Below are 13,016 nucleotides of genomic sequence, written 5' to 3' on the forward strand. Positions count from 1 at the left end.
TGAGGGGTAGTATTAGGAAATACTGCCTCGATTTGAGTAATTTTTTGAGCTATCCAGAATAGAATTTGTTCCTGTTTTGCTGGTAATTTACCAACGACCAAATGTAAAGTCTGTGGTGTCATTTTGTGTTCCCCTGTTGGGGAGGATGTTGTGGAATCATTATTGCTGGTTGGACTGTGAAAGTCCACATGGCATATTGAACCAATTGTCTATAGATTTTGATTAGCTCTTTGAGTTGATCTCGTAGTTCCACATCTGTCATTTCTTAAATTCCATTATGTGGTACATAGTTGGCTAAGACCGGCCATGTTGCTCCTGGTCTACCTAGTGGACCAAGCCTGGTAATGTGATTTATATGTTTTAGGGTGCCTTTAACCCAGAGCGCATGCTCTTGGTAAGTTAGTGGAATTTCAATATTCTCGAAAGGAATGTATTCCGCTGGTGGTTCATCTTCTTTGTAGAAGTGAAACACACATGTTCTTGGATCTGCTTCAGGGAAGATTATCCATGAATAGAATACCTCTGCCTGATGATATTCATGTGCCTCTATCACAAAAACTGCCCTACCACCTCTTGCTGATAGACCATTTTTTAAAAGTTTTCTAATGATGGCTTTCCTTAAATTTAGAGGTATGCTTATAGCATCCTCGTCGGTTTCTTGGAAACCTGAAATGTTAAAAGCTGGATTAGCTGCAGCTCCACCGGTTTCGGTGTTGTTATCCCTGTTTAGGGACGTTTTGTTGACTGAAAGTTTGCAGGGCAAGTTTCAAGGAAACAAAGATAAGGTGCACAATATTTTGGAACACTGTATCCTTCAACGTTGAACAAACCAAAAACTAATACATAGGATTTTTTCGTCCTACTCAGCTATGGCAGATATTATCCTTTTACCCACTCCAGACGTCTATTGGAGTATATACGGAAAAAGGGGTCTCTGAGAAAAGCACGACTGAGTTACTTTAGTATCTAGCATTAAATTAGTGCCTTACCAAACGTTGGGCGCCATGTAGTGTAGTTCCTATATTCCCAATAGGTTCTGCGCATTGGAATAATATATCCTATAGATTTGACGTAGGACTTATGTCAATAGACGTATGTCAATAGGTCTCTATCGAATATACTAAACTTAATAGTTAGTGCCAGCTAGCTCAGAGGTCCCTAGAAACGTTCTCGAATATACAAGAAGGGATTAGTTTCTGACAACCGCATAAACATGACAACTTTGTTTTCCAAGATTAAGAATATATCTCTCAGAGTCGTGGAAACAATAGATAACTATTTTACTCAGTCAATCGTGCATGCTTCGTTTCTACAGAGTTGAACTGGTGCTTCTAAAATACGCCTACCCCGATGTACCTAACCTCGGTCCAGTACGAAGGAAGAAGTAAGTATTGTTTAGCATAGGTTTTGTTTTTGCCAAGAATCTACCAAAGGTTTCTCTAGGTTCAAATCAACTCAATACCTTAGAATGAAGGAGGTCTGGTATCTCTGTCTCAGGACTCGATTTCCCAACACCCCGCAAGGGGAGCTGAAAACACTGGAGCTGGATTCTCGGCAGAGGACAGCTTCCTGATCAGTGCGTCTGCTGGAGAGTCGGCTTCCTTCGGCACTTGCTGTAGCGAGCTGTGTCGGGCAAGTAGGTCTTCAAACTGCTCAGAACCACCATATCTTGCTATAGCAAGTGAAGGTATATTTATACCTTGAAGGTGTTTAGGAATGCCATAGTTGACGTAAAGTCGGGCATATTAACGTCATGATTGAACCCCTGGGGAATAGTTGTTCATTGTAAAATTAACTGAGTTCTTGGAGAAATCAATATTCAAGCAAGGGGAAGTCCCTAACGGCTTAAGCTGGTTTTCCAAGAAATCGTTGTGACATTTGGTGAATGGATGGAAGTAGCCATGCCTGTATTTGGGTAGCATGGGCTATGCCTAAGTAAGGGCTTGATTTCACTTCCTGCATGACCAAAGTCTCTAACTGAATGCCAGCCAACTGTCTCAAGTTCAACACCAACAATACATAAGTAGTGATCTTCGACAATAACACCTCACCAAGGAACTATAATTGGTGGCTGGCTGAACTTGGACCCACACCCCACAAACATCAGAATAATCAGACAGCAAACTTGACACAACTACACAAGTCAACTCCATTACTGCATACTGTTTCCACACCCTGAAGATGTTGAGGAGGATCTTCAAATGGCTCCAAAGGAACACTAGAAAAACTGTCACTCATTATGTTGTCACCAGCAAGTTGGACTAAGGGAACACCTTCTACTCCAGGATCACCAAGCAACTCACTAGAAGACAACAAACCATCCAGAACTTTGCAGCCAGGCTTCTCCTCATCCTCCCACAAAGAACTTGCATCACACCACACACATATAACTCCACTGGCTACCGAAACACAAATGCACACAATTCAAACTCCTCACACACATATTCAAGGCACTACACAACTCAGGCCGACCTACCTAAACAGTTGCAGCTCCTTGCACCAACCATCCAGACCCCTATGCTCTGCAGGATCCTACTCGCACACATCCCAAGCATAAATAGAACCAGATCAGGACGGACTTTCTCTTACATCGCTCCTAAAGCACAGAATTTTTCCACTCCACATCAGAGCCTCTCTCCTCCCCACTTCTTGAATTCCACAAGAAGCTGAAGGTCTGGCTTTTCAAGTTAGCCAAACTACTATAGACAGGGCTAGGCACACACACACACCAGATTAGCACCAGGATACCCTGGCAGGTGAAAGTATGCTTTAGAAATACACATAACTGCCATGACCTGAATGTTCTGTCGGACCTAACGGTTGATTGTTTTTGTAAATCTTCCATTGTGAAAAGAAGTTACAGATGAAAATGTTGCCACCATTGGTTGTTTTTTGCTACTTAATTTCATGTTTGGTTTTAATTTAAACTTTTAAATTCTTTGGAAAAGCTTTGAGGTATCTACTCATAAATGAACCCAGCTGAATTTCGAATGTTGTCTACTTTTCAAAAATGTATAGCTTTCCGGGATCCCCCAAGGGTATTACATCTGTTTCCATCACAAACTGCAAATAGGTTGAATCCACAAAAATGAGAAAAAATGGGCTACCTCTTAGAACAATGCAAAAACAGTGGTAAACGAAATGTAGATTTTTTTATGCAGATGTGCTTGTTCCTGAAAGTGGGAAGATAGGTGGTCCAAGCACAGCAAACCTATTGTTTATGCCATTTTTAGAAAGAAAAAAATATGTATTTTGTTTGTGCAGCACTTTCTTCCCTACTTTTTGCCAAGAAAAAAAAAATCAAAACTTACCCATGTTTTGGCTATTTTCTCATTCCCCGCCAGGGGAATCCACATACCCTGTGTACACTCAGAATACTCATGGTGGTGGGAAAAATAAATAATGCTAATTTGGCATGGACATTATGTGGAAAAACGTTATGGAGGTCTAGGCTTGAACAACCCCAAATAGCCAAAAAAAGGGCTTAGGATTGTAGAGGGATGAGGCCTAGCAGCAAAAGGGTAAATTGTTATAAACCTCTGAGTACTAAAAGCAGTTAGGTACCTCATCCAACACCACTTGATGGTATGCACTTGCTAAATCCACTTTGAAAATGCAGCTATAGCAGCCAAGGTGGAAACTAGTTTTTTTAATAAAACTTTTTATTAACAGACATCAGCTCATTGATTACAATACAGAGGAAGAGATACGCCAGGCAACAGGAGACACTAGGTAAAATCAATTAATACAAATCATCACTTGGAAGATCGAGGGTGAAAAGGGGTCATCACAACTGACAATGAGGGGCGGCTGGCATATGTCCCGACAATATGAATTCCACAAGCCCCATATACGGGTCCACTTCTTAGGGCCACATACACCGCCTTCTCCCGGAACATGCACCAATCCAGATCTTTCTCCCAGTTTTCCACTGTGGGTGGAAACAACACTCCCCACAGCTGTGCGATGTTCCTCTTAGCGAGCATAAGCCCCAGAGTGACCCATTGTGTCGTGCAACCATTCAAGTCTGTCGGCTCCCAAACATTCAATAAGCATCTACGAGCTTCAAGGCTAAGTTAGGTGGATTGAACTGTGTTTATGACATCATGTATCTTATGCCAATAGGATTGAATACTGTCACATTACCAAATTATGTGCATAAAAGTGCCCACTTGGCCTCATCCCAGTCTACAATCCCCTTCACCTATTCTCCCCATCTGCACCAGCTAGGGTCCTGTCACATACACCCTATGGAGGATTTTAAGTTGGACTAGTCGGAGTAGCGCTGGAATTGCCACTACTCAGAGAGGAAATATCCATCTCAATTCCATCTTCTGACCATTTCTCCTGAAATCAATGAAGAGGGTCTGGCATATTATTTATCATTTTTTTATATATCAGTGAGATAGTTTTGTATGGGATGTACCCATCAAGTACCCTGTCTTCCAACTGGGAAGATTTGGGCAGAGTGACACCACGCTGCAAATGGGAACGCAAAGCATGTCGGACCTGTGCGTAACGGAAGTATCCCGTGTCCACTAGTTCGAATTGTTGCAGGGCGGCAAATGATTTAACATCCGTCTTGTCCCATAGATCACCTACACGCAAGATTCTTATAAGGTCCCACTTGTCAAACCCCTTGCATTTCCATAGGCTGCCCAGCTGTTCTGAGTCCCATAATGGGGTCGCTAGTGTAAGCCTGTGATCCCACCCAAGGCTTTTAGTAGCAGTGTGCCAAACCTGCACTGAGTGTTTGGTGGGGCCCGTGAGGCTGAAGGACTTGGAGTAAAGGGCTCTATTGTCGTTCCCACCAGAGAGAAGCCATCTGTCCATGGTATAGCCTGGATCCCGGGGATGAGTGTAGGTGCCATGATTGATGGCAATCATGTGAGCCGCCCAGTAATACGTTTTAATATCAGGGAGGCTGATGCCCCCATCGCACCAATTCAGGGTGAGCTTACTGAGAGCGATACGTGGCTTTCCATCCCATAACAGGTCCCGCTGAAGGTCTTCTACCTCCCTGAAATAGGACAAAGGGAGAGGGTCTAGGGAGTTCTGCAGGGCATATAGAAACCGAGGTAAGGATATAATTTCAAAAAGAGACGCTTTTCCCAGTAGTGAAAGGGGGAGCGACTTCCAATTGTTTATGTCTTTCCTCAATCTAATTAAAGGCGGGAGCAGGTTCTGGGTGTAACGGAATGTTGGATCTAAGGAGAGAAAGATTCCGAGATATTTGAAACCCCCCTGTACGTATTTGTATTGAGCATCTCTATAGTGGAATAGGAGGCTCTCCTGCAATAACAAACAGCAGGGATTTGATCCAGTTAATAGAATAACCGGAAAATCTACCGAAGATGGAAAGGATATCCAGGACAACAATCAGGGACCGTTTGGGAGAGGTCAGATAAAGTAGGATATCGTCTGCATAGAGTGAGATGCGATCCTCCCACTCGGGTCTCTGCGTATCCAGGCTGCCAATGTTTCCAATGCTAGGGCAAAAAGTAGGGGGGAAAGCGGACATCCTTGCCGGGTCCCTCGACACAGCTCAAAAGTGGCTGACTTTTTATTATGAACCACCACTTGTGCTAAAGGTTTAGCGCACAGGAGCTGCACCTATTGGATATATTTCCGGCCAAACCCTATTTTCTCCAGGACTGCTCAGAGATACGGTCATTCAATGGTGTCGAAGGCCATGGTAGCGTCAAGGGAGACTATTACAGCGGGCTCTTGGATGGAGGCTGCTATGCCTAATACTCCATACACCATACGCAAATTGAGAGCTGTGTTACGATGTGGAATGAAACCGGACGGGTCCGGATGGACTAGGGTCCCGATTACAGGAGCTTAGCCAGAATCTTGGGCTCCGCATTCAAAAGGAAAAACAGTCTGTAAGACCCACAGTCAGTTTTCGGCTTCCCTTCTTTGTGGATAGTAATTATGGTGGCTGTCCTCTGATCTGTCGGTAAGAACCCCTTGTTCCTTGATTCCTCAAACATGGACGGGAGATATGGGGCCAGTCTATCCGGCCGGAGTTTGTATAGTTCGATCGGAAGTCCGTTAGGACCAGAGGCCTTCCCTGAATTTAGGGACCTTATTGCTTTCGCTATTTCATCGTTGGATATGTCACTATCTAGAAAGTTACAGTCCACTAGGAGCTTAGGCAGCGTTATGTCCACTAACAGTTGACGGGAGTCATCTATGGAATCGGGAGCAATGGAAGAGTAAAAAGCGCCAAAATGGTCCGCAAAATTGTCAACAATGCATTGTGGATTTGTGAGGGGGTGCCCCCTCCCCACAAAGATCCGTGCACCAGCCGGCTTGCCCACTCTTTTTTGTCCAGCCCTGCTAGTAGTTTTCCCGATTTATCTCCCACATCATATAACAGTCTCTGCATGGCCCTCCCAAAGGTCCTGGCTTGGTCGGTCGCCAGTGCCCTATACTCCTGCTGTCGGAGCTTAAGATAATGGAGCTTGTCCGGTGTGACATCTGGTTCCAGGTCAGTTTCTAATTGGTGAATCTCGGCCTCAATGTCTCTCTGGTGGTCTTTTTTCATTCCAGAGATCAAAGGCAAGACCTGGCTCCGAATTACCGTCTTGAAGGCCTCCCATAGCGTAAGTAATTATCTATAGCTGCGAGAAGTTCCTTACGAATTTTGGGATTCCGGAAATACCATGGGTGGATGTGGGCCACCCTTCCCACCTGTTTATAGTTAAGAACTACGTGAAGCCAGACTGGGGAATGGTCAGAGATACCCCTGGCCAGGTGTTTAATCTCGTGAATGTGTGCGGCTTGAGATGCGGGAACTAAAAAATAGTCTATGCGTGAAAGGCTGCCATGGGCCCCGGAATGAAAGGTGTGTTGCATTGTGTTTGGGTGATAGTTCTGTCAGCCATCCACCAGCCCCATGGTCTCAAGGAATTCAGGAAGCCAACACGCTGAAGGGTCCACCTCTTGGGGAGGATGAATTTCTAGTTCTCCAGAGACTATAGAGTTTAAATCACCTCCAAGTACTAGCAGGCCCTCTGGAATAGCAAGTAAGATAGTCCCTAGGTGTCTGAAGGTGGTGGCTTGTAAGCCAGGCGGTACGTAAACTGATAGAAGAGTGATGGGGTGCCCATCCCATGTAAGCGGGACCCCAATATACCGACCCCGGTCATCTGTCCAGGTTACCTGTACCACCAGAGGAAAGGATTTTATCATCATAATACCCACTCCTCGTGAGCTAGAAGTGAATCCTGCATGAGCCAACATGATGTAACTCCCTCTGTGTAAGGCTTTGCAGGCATTACCAATGAGATGCGTCTCCTGAAGCAGTACAAAAGCTGGGGCTTGAAGCTCGATGTATTGTATAGCAACACTGCGCTTGATTTTGTCTCCCAGCGCATTGACTTTCCAGCTCAGAATCTTAATCCCACCGTCCCACCGTGTAGCCATGACAAATTAGAATACAACTCACCTTCTTCTAAGGAAGTTGCAGCGTGTGTTTCTATGTCCTCCATGGAAAATACAGTATAAGATTCTGATACAATGATTACAACTAAACTAAAACCAAACAACACCCCCCACCCAACAACCACCCCCCTCGCTGCCCTGCACTCTGGACCTAGAACTGCCCATCGAAAACTTGCAGAGTGCCTGTCGCCCTTGTAAGAAACTAAAGGTAGAATAAAAAGGGGGGATACAGCTCTCCGTTTCCCTGTCACCAACCAAGTCAAATGTACATCCCCAAAAAGGTCAAAGCGTCAAGTCCAAAAGAGTCCACCATCTTAAGTGATCAGAAACAAAAAAAGTCCCCCCTCCCAAGCCCAACCCGCTCCAGACCCCATTTACTCCGTTCAGGTTAAGCTGCCCGCCAGGCCTCCTCCTCAGGCAGGTCGATTGTCTGCACTCTCCCTGCCATTGCGGTCGTTTGGGCTCCGCAATCCACGATGTTCAATCTACTCCGCCACTGCTTTCAGATGTTCAAAGAACCATGCTCTTCCCTCTGCTTCAACCCGGAGACGCACTGGGAATAACATTGTGTATTTCAGTCCTCTTTCCCAGAGGTCTCATTTCACTAAGAGGAACGAACTCCTCTGCCTTTGTATCCTCTGCGTGAAGTCCGGGAAAAAGGATATGTCAGCGTTTTCGCAACGAAGGGGGGCCCCCGTCCTGGCCTTCTGAAGGATAATGTCTCTGTCTCTGTAGTTCAAAGCCCGAGCCAGCATTGGCCGCGGGGGAGGGCCCGGCTTGGGACGGCCGCCCGGTACCCTATGCGCTCATTTGATAACAAAGAATTTACTAAGGCCTTTAGGCTGCAAATGTTTGAGAATGAGGTCTTCAACAAAGAGGTCGGGGGACTGTCCTTCCGATTTCTCCAGAGCACCCAGAATGCAGAGGTTGTTGCACCGGAGACGGCCTTCATAGTCGTCCAGTTTTAGGTCCATGAGTTTACGGAAATCTTGGAGCTCACGGACTTCTTCTTGAAGCTGCGTGACATTCCCAATGAGACTGGTGGCAGTGATCTCTACCTGTTTTACTTTTTCGTTTAGTTTCGCCAGATCAGCCCTGATTAGATTAACGTTAATTGCCATAGTGTCCATTTTGTGCTCTAGGGAGGTTTTTTCTTCGGTGATGGCATCCATGACATCCTTCAGCGATAACTCCTGCTCCTTGTCACCCAAGCCACCTTAGGCGGCATCTCTGGACAACCGATTTAGTTGCGTATCTTTAGGTAGTGTAGCGGTCCAGTTTATTGGTTTGTGTCACCTTTATCCCCCGGGCCCCTGAGCCTTTACTGCGATCATTATGCCACTAGGTGTCCACTCTGCCCCTGCTAGGGTCACACAGGGCAGGCGGTGGTACAACCTCTCGCCGCACTCTCCCGGTAGGCGGGTCCAAGATTCTGATTCCAAAGTCTGGATACCGGGGAAACCCACACATTTTCTGGCCCCCCCAGGGGTAATGTCCACCCCTGCGCAATCTAGCCTCAGTCTGCGGATATAGTGCTGGCACAGAGAATCGAGACTTTCCAGTCCTGACAGGCCTTCCTTTCAAAACTGTCTAAAGTGTTACGTCCAGCCGCCCTCTGGGGGGCTATCAGCCCTGCTGCAGCCCCTCTGGAGTCCTTGGCAGCACCACAGGTCACAGCTCCAGCGCGATGGGTGGGCCCCGAGGGGTAGAGCCCGGCAATCAAGGCCCTGGATTATAGCCGCGGGTGGGGGAGCAGACCGAGGCGCCACAGGTCTTAATGGCGCAGCGCCGACATTTGCAGATTTTCGGCCCTATGCACGAGGCTAGTGGCGATGTCAAGGCCCCTCCTGCCCCACTGTGCCCTCTCACCGGATCTCCGCTTGTTGTAGGTGTCGACGGGCTTCAGTCCCAGCACAGGAACGCAGCACTCCACCGCTGATGCCTATGCTCACAGGGTCCAGTGCCGCTGCGGCCGAGCCTATCCCCCAGTCTCCCGCGGCACTGTGGGTCCCGGCCTCTGCTCATCGGGCAGACCTCGTTTCCCTGAGCTCCGTATCTCCGGCCTAAGATGTCAGATGCGAGCTGGGATGGGCAGGTTTGTATCCGTTACTCCTCTGATACACGGAACCACTGTCAGATGAATCGGATCAGGGAACAGGATAGATTTGGGGAAAGAACTCTACGCGGACATCATGGATCAATGCTTGGCCACGCCCCCCAGAAACTAGTTTGTTAATGTTGGGCAGCAGGTGCAAGTCCACCCTCTGAGCCTCATTTAAACCGAGAAGCTCAATGGAAAAGCAGTGCTTTCCAGTAACGTGAACTAATGGAGATACCCATGGAGTGTATTCTATGGATTCTATGACACCCCTGCTATACACATCCTACACATCTCCCTTTAGTTGCTACTGTAGCTAATGGGAAGGTGCATAACCCTATGCCTTATAGGGACAGTAGCATATTTCAATAAACTTCTATGCTTGAATCCCTTGTATTCTCATAGACACTCTCCAACTACTTCAGTAAATTCCTCCTTCAAGTGACAAACAAATATCTTCTTTATTTTCTGCCTAATTTTCCAACACTCCTTGGTGCAAAAATGGCCACCACGAAGGGTCTTCAGTACTGCTGTCATGTAGTTTCCACCCTATGGTAAGAACTGCATGTTTGTCGGCGACATAACCTTTGGGGTGGTACCAGATTGATTCTAGGCACCCCCTCAGGATATTCTGTCCTATAGGCCAGCTAGCTCACAGTGCCACCCTAAGCACCCCTAAACCTAGACAGGTAGCAAATGGTTATGGCAACCACTGAACATGACAGCCATGATCCCCCCAGTAGTTGTGGTAACAGATCTAGAACCCTTTTGGTCAGTCACTTGCGTTCTCTTATTCTCAGAGAAATATACAAGGAATATACAGCTGGACGTTTTCAATGTTTATTGAACCCACGTTATTCTTGTACAGAACATGTGCTGCAATGATAAATAGACAGAAGCAGTTGAAAGTTATTAGAAATACCAAGACAGTGAACAGAATAAAAGGTTCAACCATCATGCTAATACAGTGAATATATGCAAGCATATAAAACAATCTGGAAATCTGGCGTACTCCTACTATGCAGTCCCTAACCTAAGCTTCTAGGGCATGTATGTGTTCTGCCAAGAATCCCCATCCACCATTGCAATGTCTAAGCACTTCCACGGTCACTTGCACCAGAGCTCCGCATGGACTACAACTGTGACTCCAAACTACAGGCAGATATTAATGTGCTGCACCAATGGGTCACTGACTGTGGACCTTTCTAGAACTCCCATATGCTATAAGCGGATTCCTTACAGGCAAAACCGCTCCAGTCCCAATACAACAGGTTCTCTCTTGTCTTTGTACTTTCAGTCATCAGCAGATCTTCCCTCCTTGCTCTGTCCTCGTCACCATTGAGGAAACATCACCCTAGAAGCCAGGAAAAGTGAACAGTTAGTTGTCTTTTGCTTGCGTTTCCTCACTAGAGTGTTATGTCATGGGGTTCTGACCAGAATGTCAGGAAGCAAGAGAGGCAGTTGGAAGTGTCTGAAGAGTGGGATGGACCTGTTTGGTGCTGCATTGGAGTTAGTATTAAACTCACTTCGTTCAAACCTGGAACCTGTCAAGATTTTTCCTTACCAAGGACACAGCATAAGAATTTTTTGCGATGACTTGTGGAGGGGGCAGGTTTTGAGGAACACTGATCCCTATTGGTACTATGTGTGTTTGATCAACTTTTCCAGCCAACTGTGTGGACTGTCCAGAGATTGTACAAATTTTCGAACTTCAGCAAGTATTGGTGATTTTGAAATACATTTATAGTACTGGATGGTCAACCGTTTACCAGTGCATGGAGATGGAATGTGCAGCTGCCGTGAGGTGAGGTGAACAGCACTGTGCATGGTGAAGACTGCAGCACAACCAAAGTCCAGCCCTGAGTGAAATACTGTTGTGCTTTATGGTGACCAGTCTAGTAAACGTGGTGAAGACTAGAGCAAGTAAGTTGAATCGACTGGGATGTCGCGACATGATGAAGACTACAGCGAGCAGTGAATCAACTGGGACGTAGTGACGCTCACTTCCACGTCAGGTCCTGTGCATAGATTCTCAGGAGACAAGTAGACACCGAATTGGAGAATATTGTGTGCGTAGCTCGTGGTGGTTCTTGCAATGTCAGGATTTCGGGATGACCAGGTGTGAAGCATCATCACATGAACAATGCGGTGAGTCGCTATCTTGGTTAGGGCTTTCAGCGCCATATTAACTGGATTCTATATCGGTTTTGCCCATACCAGCGCATTATTGGTACGTTTGTGTAGCGCACTTTTGGAAACGGTGGTATCAGTACAACAGCATCCAGACATGCAGGGCATTCAGTACTGGATGGTATTTCTTTACGTCGCATAACTTCTCCTTGCATTGGATGAATGCTGTCCCTACTATTACTGACTGGTGCGAGCTGAACTGGAGGTGAAGAAGAACGCTCTGCTGCTGGTAGCCCTCCTTCCTGATTTTGTTTGTTTTGTTGATTAATAATTAGTTGATTTTCATAAGTTAACTGTTGTGTGTCAGAAGGGTGTGATGGCTACTTCAGGGGTGATGGCTATGATGCAGCCGCCACCATTTTTGAGTGAGATGGGAGAACCTATTTTGCCGTTGGTCAAATGGAAGAACATTTTTGATTCTTAACTAGTTGCCCTAGGAGGTGAAAATGTTCAACATCTAGAAAACAAGGTGTATTGTTGCATAATCTGGGTGTTGAAGGGAGGAACATATACAAAGCCTGGATGAGATACCTGTGGGAAAAGTGGAAGGCCATCCTAGAGACATTTATGATATGTCGGTGAGAATACTAGAACTACATTTTGGTACGCAAATAAATGTAGTATCTGAAAGAGACACGTTAGTGATAGATTTCTTACCTTAGAATATCCCCAGGCGTCAGACTGGATCCGGAAATTTTTGCGTAGCAATACCCCTGCGCGTCGGTAGGCGTCGTCTGCGGCTCCGCGTCCGTCGTCGGCGCCGTTAGCGCCGGAATGACGTCGTCGGAGTACTTAGACGCCGCCCATGCGCGCTGACGTCAGTTCTTCTTTTTTCCGCTAGCGCAGATCCGGAGAAGCTTTACCCCTAGTCATTTTTTGACTAAACTTTTGATCTTTTTGATCATTCTTTTTCTTCGAGTCTTCGACTCTATCGGTGCCGGTAGGGATGCCCGGGTTCAAACCCTGCTGGAAGTGCGACCGACTGATGTCGGTCACGGACCCCCATCGCCGGTGCCTGAAGTGCCTAGGCCTCGACCATGACGATCGAACCTGCTCCGACTGCCGGGCCCTGACATCGAAGGCTAGGCGGGAGCGGTCCCGCAAGTGGCTCGAGCTCCGGCAGTCGGCCCTGCGCCACTCCAGGTCCCGGTCCCACGGGAGGTCGAGGGACATGTCGCGAGGTCGGAGTCATCGCAGCTCCGGGAGTGAACACCGGTCGTCAGGCTCCAAGTCCTCAGGTAAGAGGCATGAGAGGTCGGAGAGACGTCATCGTTCC

Source organism: Lissotriton vulgaris, chromosome 1_1, assembly GCF_964263255.1.
Source record: "Lissotriton vulgaris chromosome 1_1, aLisVul1.2, whole genome shotgun sequence".
Classification (NCBI taxonomy): domain Eukaryota; kingdom Metazoa; phylum Chordata; class Amphibia; order Caudata; family Salamandridae; genus Lissotriton; species Lissotriton vulgaris.